General features: G+C 40.9%; 1 protein-coding gene across 1 annotated transcript in view; it reads left to right on the top strand.

Annotated features, from left to right (window-relative positions):
• Positions 1-568: 568 nt before the first annotated feature.
• LOC142099241 (flavin-containing monooxygenase 5-like) overlaps positions 569-7,640 on the top strand; it is a 35,187-nt gene continuing 28,115 nt past the window's right edge. Inside the window, exon 1 of the mRNA XM_075182493.1 lies at positions 569-669. The gene's annotated coding sequence lies outside the window, so the exon portion shown is untranslated. The remainder of the gene's footprint in view (positions 670-7,640) is intronic.

Genomic DNA, 7,640 nt, shown 5'->3' with positions numbered 1-7,640 from the left:
AAATTTGTTTCTATAATAACTGATATGATTTTATTTGATTAGTCAAAGACATAGGGCCCACAGTTGGAAAAATGCATTAGATTTAACAGATTGATATACTGTACTTTAACATATAGTCACTGACTATGCTAATGAGCTTGCGGAAAAATCGCCTGTAACATAATTGTAAAGACATACAAACAAAGCAAAACAGAATAAATATATGGCAATAGCAGGGCCCTCTTACGCCTCTGTCTGTATTACCCAGTATTGTTGTATTACTGTGTTTGTTCTCAATTGTAAAGCTCTACAGAATTTGCTGACGCTATATAAATGATGATGAAATGTGAGTAACTCCAGTTAGCTATGACTATTAACAGTGCATTATTATTATTTTTTAGTTACTGCTTATTGTTGTCTCCACCATTTCACTGGCCTAACCAAGTAAATTCACACATGTCAAAATTATCACTGCCAGTTTTTTCAGTTTTTATTTTTATTTGCCAGCAACAATCATTAACATGGAACATGGAACATGGAAACTATCCAACTGTTGAGCTTGTATTATGTAAGAGACATGAAAAAAAAAAGGAGGAGGGAGAAATGTAAAAGGGGAAAAAAATCAAAAAAATCAGTGATTGTTAAAAAAGCCTCAGTCAAGAAAACAAAATCATTATTGAGACAACTCAGGCAAGTGACTTTTGTTTTTAGTATAATGCTACAATATTTGTGTAATTATTGAAAAAAAACTTAGACGTTTGTATTTGGGAATCTTCTTGGTTATTTGAGATGAGGCACTTCATTGGCTTGATACGCTTACTGCATTGACATATTTTTAAAAGGAATTAACTTTCAGATAAGATACCAGAAAGTTTCATAATGAAAGAAGTGTAAGGGCAGGGTAAAGGGAAGAAAGAAAGTGGTTGTCTGTGGAAGGTATTTAATATTTTTGCATATGGGTAAGGGTGTGTATGTAATGAATTATATAATATATTAGTGAATTTGAGAATATTGGATAGTAAATGAAGAGATATTATTACTGTGTTTCTGGTTAAAAATGAGAATACTATGGTGTAGAAAAAGCCCAAATGTGCAGTCAGAACTCTTTTATTCAGTATCCAAGAGAGACTATGAGATAAGGGAGGTGGAGTTAAAATGTTAAATATTGTAAGTAAATGTTCTTATAGTATAAATAGTGGTCAGATAAATTATTGTATAATATCTTTATTATTCTTTAAAAAAACAAATGACACCACAGTATAAGTAGAATCTTGGTTATTAGCAATTTTCAGAGTGAATTGTGTTGTGCAGAATGTGTGTATGGGTTTCCAAGCCCTTTGTGATTTTGACATTTTGAGGTTAACATCAAGTGCTGTGAGGGTGGGTGGTGTCTTTGCGGGGCGGGAGTGATGCTTGTGGGAGGGTGAACTATAGTTCCAAGAGCAGTCAATAACTGGAACAGCTAGGGACAGGGGTCGGATTGCAACAGACCTGCATTGGCGAAAGTACTACTGAATGTATAACGGTTTGAAGATGTACAAATTGTCTACTCTCCTTGCTAGGACTCGAATTGTTTATTTACACAATCTGTACTAGGAAACATTGCCCCTCCCCCCCCTTACCTATCCCCGTCTCTGTCTTTTCCTTTTTCTCTCTTTCTTCTTCTTCTATTATAACATTTATTTGAATGTGTTATTATGACATTTTGTATTAATGAGGTGGTTTTGTTACCCACTTATCTGTTCTTGTGAATCTCTGTTGAAACTGCCTTAAAAACTTCAATAAAGATAAATATTATAAAACACACAATTTAGTATCACAATTCTTATTTGACTATTAAGTGCATAAAATATTAGAATACCTATCACTATATATTTTTTGCATGCTTTAAATAGTCAGAAAGCCGGTTGTTAATTTATTGGAATCCCACCACTGTGTGTGTAAATATATTAGAGATGGGCGGACTCGGTTCCCCGAGATCCGAATTTAGCCTATCCGAGTACTGAGCCTCTCCCGCCCATTCGGAATCGAAATCGAGGCAAAACTTCATTGTGACGTATTCGTATTTCTGAGCTCGGTTCTCGCGAGATTTGAAAAGCATAAATACCAGCCTCCACAGCAATCCATCGCCATTTGACAGAGGGAGAGAGCAGGGTTATTTCACAGGCTATATCAGTGCAGGGACAGAGCAATAATTGGACACTTTATTGTTTCCATTCTAGTCAATTCTAATATTAATACCAATTGTTACAGCAGTAAGAGGAGGATAGAGGAGGGTTTTTTTTTCAATTTCTGGCACTCCAAGTGCTTTTGGGGTGTCCCTTATTCCCCATTCTTTTGCAATAATTTTTCTGGCTGTCAAAAGTCATATTTGTCAGCAGTAGCTTAAAAAAATATTTAGCACTACAAGTGCTTTTGGGGTCTCCCATATTCCCCAGTGTGAAACACTAATTTTTCTGGCTGTCAAAAGTCATATTTGTCAGCAATATCTATCTAATACAATTTTGGCACTACAAGTGCTTTGGCCTCATTATATTGGATTCAAAGCAGTCCACATATGAGCAGAATCAGCAACCCGGTTCCATCACCATTCCTGATGATAGTGTTCCCAGAACGTCATCTGGGAAAGGCGATAATAATTGACCATGTTGAAGCGAAAAAGAAGTGTAACTGAGGAAAAGTTAAGTGCCGATAAAAAAAAAAAATTGCCAACATGCCATTCTACACACGCGGTGGCAAAGAAAGAATGAGGCCTTCACCTTCCTCTATTAGTGGCAGATCAAAAAATGTTACTGAGCCTTCTTCTTGTACGGTCACTCGTGACCAAGCATGACCAAGTAATTTGGAGTCTAAAAGTGGTGCACAACTACTGTTACGCGTGAAAGCAAAGCTGCAAGAAAACAGTAAGGCATTAGAGGATAATGTATGCTCTGAATCAGAAATGACACCAATCCCTGTGGAGAGTCCATCCACCAGTGGTATGTCTAATCGTGAGCATTCTGTTAGTGACAGTGTACCCATAAAGAGGGTTCCTTTCAGCAGTTCTGCTGATGTGTGCCTTAACAGCCCGAGTGCAGCCGGTGATACACCAATTGAGGATGCCACTTTGGAATTAGAAGAGAATGAGGGGGAGATTTGTGTAGGCGACGAGGGCACTAATGATTATGTTGATGATTATGATGCAGACAGATACCAAATTGCCTTTCTCAATTTCTATTTATATTCTAGACTCTATAACGGCTGAATAGTTTTCTATTTTACTCCTAGTGGAGAGGGGGTCTGATGCAGACAGATACCAAACTGCCTTTCTCAATTTCTATTTATATTCTAGACTCTATAACGGCTGAATAGTTTTCTATTTTACTCCTAGTGGAGAGGGGGACTGATGCAGACAGATACCAAACTGCCTTTGTCCATTTATTTTTATAATCTAATTCTACAGTCTATGCTGGCTGCTTTTTTTCTATCAACTACAAGTGGAGGGTGAGGGGAGGTCATAGACAGCCACCAAACTAGCTTGGTCCATTTCTTTTTATATTCTAATTCTACAGTCTGTGCAGGTTGCTTTTTTTCTATTTAACTACAAGTGGAGGGGGGGGGGGGGCTATAGAGACTGAAACCAAACTGCCTTTGTCCATTTCAATTTATATTGTACAGTCTATAACGGCTGAATTGTTTAGTATTTTCTACAAGTGGAGGGGGGCCTAGAGAGAAAGAAACCAAACTGCCTTTGTCCATTTCTTTATATATTTAACTATAAGTGTAGGGTGTAATATACACCCAAAGACGATGGCTGCATTGCCAATAGGCTAAGATGAAGAGGAAGACAATTAGGTTTGTGTGCAGAATTAAGGACGGCCTACCAGGGATTAAACTGTTTTCTTCCTAATTTATTAGCTTTAGAATTACCTTACTTATCCAAGAAACATTGATTTTTAAACAAAATTGCAAAACAAAACCAAACAAAACCAAAACCAAAACACGCAAGGGCGGTTTGGGAAAAGCAAAATCAAAACCAAAACACAATGGTAATCCAGATCCAAAACCAAAACACGGGGGTTAGTGAGCAGGGCATCAAAATGTCTAGTTACGACACTGATTCCAGGATCCTGTACCTGCAACCTCTAACCATACCTTGTCTTCAGTATCTCTGCTTCTCAGCTAAACCTGGAAATTCCGGTATCCTGTCAGTGGCGCACGCAGGGGGGGGTTTCTGAGTCTCCAGAAACCCCCCCTCCGCTAACTAAGTGCCTACCATAGTGGCACTGTCCTATACAGCAGCCGCGGCACTGTCAAAGAAGCTGCCGAAACGGAGCATGCGCAGCAGCTCTCGCGTGTTTGTGGGTTTTTTTTGGGGGGGGTCAGGGGGGTCAGGGGGGAAACCTCCCCTGACAATTCTGCGTGTGTGCGCCCCTGCCTGTCCCCGCAGTCTCTAACTGTACGTGGCATCTAGTATTTCTGTATCTCAGCTAAACCTGGAAATTCTGTCATCCTGTACCTGCAATGCTCTAACTTCAAACATCGTCTCCAACCGGTCTCGCTTAGTTGCCGCCCGGAGAACCATGACCTGCGGGATAGAAGCAACTAAGGCCAAACCTCCTTGTGGGTGTCCCTGGTGAACACCTTAACCTAGTTAGACTTTGTGGTGAACAGAGTCAAACTATGCAGGCCGCAAAGGATCCAAAAGACCCGTCTTGTTACTTGATGAAGATGATGATGGGGGTTGTAGCTAAAGAAATATGTATGACTATTAGAAAAAGACAAAAGAACACAAATAAGCATACGTATGGACAAAAGATAACTGAAGGAGTAGACATTTCAGTGTGGAACAGTTCAAGGCCAGATTTCTAGTTAAAACAGAGTATTATATGTTGCTGTGCAGTATATAGCCGGTTGCTCAAACTTACTGTGGAAAATGATCAGTTTTGGAAACCTAGTGGGCTCTTGAAATAGGGATCAAAGACCTGGATGGATCTCCAGTGGTTCTCCTCAATAGAACATTATGTAGAAGTGGTAGCAACAACAGGTACCTGGAACAACTAGAATGAATCAGGATAGTCTGCAAGCAACTGAAATGTGTCACAAATCGGGATCTTAGCCGCACTTACCTCATCCGCCGCTGTCATATCACGGCTACCTGGGTCCCTTCTGGTCATCTGCAGCATTCCCGTTCTCCACACCTTCATTTGTAAACAAACACATACTGTTTGTTCTGCTGCATGGGCGCGGCCATCTTGGATGCAGTTAGGTGATCATTCCAAACCAACCAGATTCAGAAGCTGTGATCACATGAACTGATCAGCCAATAGTTGTTTGGGACATCCTATTTAAACCTGCTGCTGTGATCTGTTCATTGCCAGAACAACACACTTCTCTCCAGAGGATAGTTCTTGGCTTCAGTGTTCCTGACTGCATTACAAGTGCGGTGTTCCTGTCTGCATTGCAAGTGCAGTGTTCCTGATTGCATTACAAGTGCAGTGTTCCTGTCAGAATTACAAAGTGCACTGTTCCTGTCTGCATTACTAGTGCACTGTTCCTGTCTGCATTACTAGTGCACTGTTCCTGTCAACATTTCTAGACTGCTCATTCCCCTGCTATATTCTACAATGAGCAAGAAGATCATCCAGGCTGCTAAGTTCTCTTTCACTCCTGCTCCAGCTAGTCCCAAGGGTCACGAATCGTAACAAGAAATTCAGACGACCGTGACAAAATGTTTCCGGAATAAACCTGGACCTTTGGGATTTTTACACAGCAACACACCATACTCATTAATATACACATTTTTTAATGTTTCACACTGTTTCACGCATTAGCCAGCGGGATAGGGAACAAGCTAAATGTCCACCTGCTTTTTTTCAGGTCTACAAAGAAGGAGTCTACATAGTCTTTACCCCTTTTTTATCCAAACAGGCACAATTCTGGACAAATCCAACTGGAGTCATTACCCCTAGTCAGCCTCTCTGAAGTAAATGTTAGAATGCAGACCTGTCATATGGGCTCCTTCTTTTAAGCCTGTTATGGTTCCCACAGTTGTTTTGCTTCAGTGGTGTTGTGGGGCTGGACCTAGGTAAGAATTCCCTGATGGATTGGCCATCCCCGACAATTACTGTAATTGTGACCACCAGTCGCAACCTTGTAGATGGCCTAAGTCGGCTAATGAATGCTGCGGTCCTGATATATACAAATTATATTTTATAATACTTTACCAACAGAAGTAGAATGTAGATATTATTTGCTTGGATTATGCAATTTTTCATTCATAAGCCTGGTTTAGTGCATCCCTCTCAAGCTGATGCACTAAACCAAAACACACAATGCAGGCTGCATAGCCTAGACCGGTAAGAGTGCCCATGCTGACCCCTGTCCGCCACTGAGAGTGCCTACAATGGGCATATGAGCACCAGAACTGGACCATGGAGCAATGGAGGAAGGTGACCTGGTCTGTGCATCACGTTTTCTTTTACATCATGTGGACGGCAGGGTACATGTACGTCATTTACCTGGGGAAGTGATGCACTATGGGAAGAATGCAAGTTGACAGATGCAGTGTGATGCTCTGAGCAAAGTTCTGCTGGAAAACCTTGGGTCCTTGCATTCATGTGGATGTTTCTTGAACACGCAGCACCTACCTAAATATTGTTGCATACCAAGTACAGCCCTTCATAGCAATGGTATTCACTGATGGCCATGGCCTCTTTCAGCAGGATTATGCACCCCTGCCACACTCAAAAATTGTTCAGGAATGGTTTTGAGGAACATGACAATGAGTGGACTTGGCTTCCACATTCCGCAGATCTCTATTCGATCAAGCATCTGTGGGATGTGCTGAAATAACAAGTCCAAGCATGTAGGCACCTTCAAAGGTCTTGTGAAGGCAATGCCTCGTTTTGAGAGCACAAGGGAGTCCTACACAATATTAGGTAGGTGGTTTTAATGTTGTGGCCGAACGATGAATTTGCCAAGTAGTACCAGTTACCAATTAAAGTAAAATAATCAGTCTGATGTCATTTTTAATAATTCACTCCCTGCTCCTTGACTTGTAGAATGGTAAGATTTTTGCTTCCTAAGATTTAAACTTTCCATGCATTGCTGAAATGGAGTTTTTTTTTTTTTTTGCTAGATTAATTGCTCTTGCAGTCCAAGTGATATCACATTACATATAAAAAAAACCATGGGAGGCATCAGGCAAATTTAAATACATATTTTCAGCACGTTTGTCTCTATGGTATACATATTGAATTTACTTGTAGTGATGCATATTATGGAGTACTTTCTGTCATTCTGCTGTCTGAAGCGTCAACTACATCAGTGTCATCACATACTTTACAAAAACCAACATAAGTCATACTTGCCAACCTTACGTTGGCCGAGTCCGGGAAATCCTGGAGGGCAGGAGGGGTATATGGGCGGAGGGAACGGGGCTTCGCGATTCGCATAATTTTGGCCCCGCCCCTGGTGACCCAATGCCTCTTTTGGGTCTTTTTACAGTTTAAAAAGACCCCAAACAAGCATTAAGTCACTAGGGGCATGGCCAAAATGATGCGAATCACGAAGCCCTGCCCCCTCCACCCGTACATTCCGGCTCAAATTTTATTGAAATGGGCAGATGGGCCAGATGCGGGAGAATCGCCAGCTCTCCCGGGAGTGCATGAGACCTACTC

The sequence above is a fragment of the Mixophyes fleayi genome, chromosome 8 (genome assembly GCF_038048845.1).
Source record: "Mixophyes fleayi isolate aMixFle1 chromosome 8, aMixFle1.hap1, whole genome shotgun sequence".
NCBI lineage: Eukaryota > Metazoa > Chordata > Amphibia > Anura > Limnodynastidae > Mixophyes > Mixophyes fleayi.
This window is presented reverse-complemented; position numbering and strand designations above follow the sequence as displayed.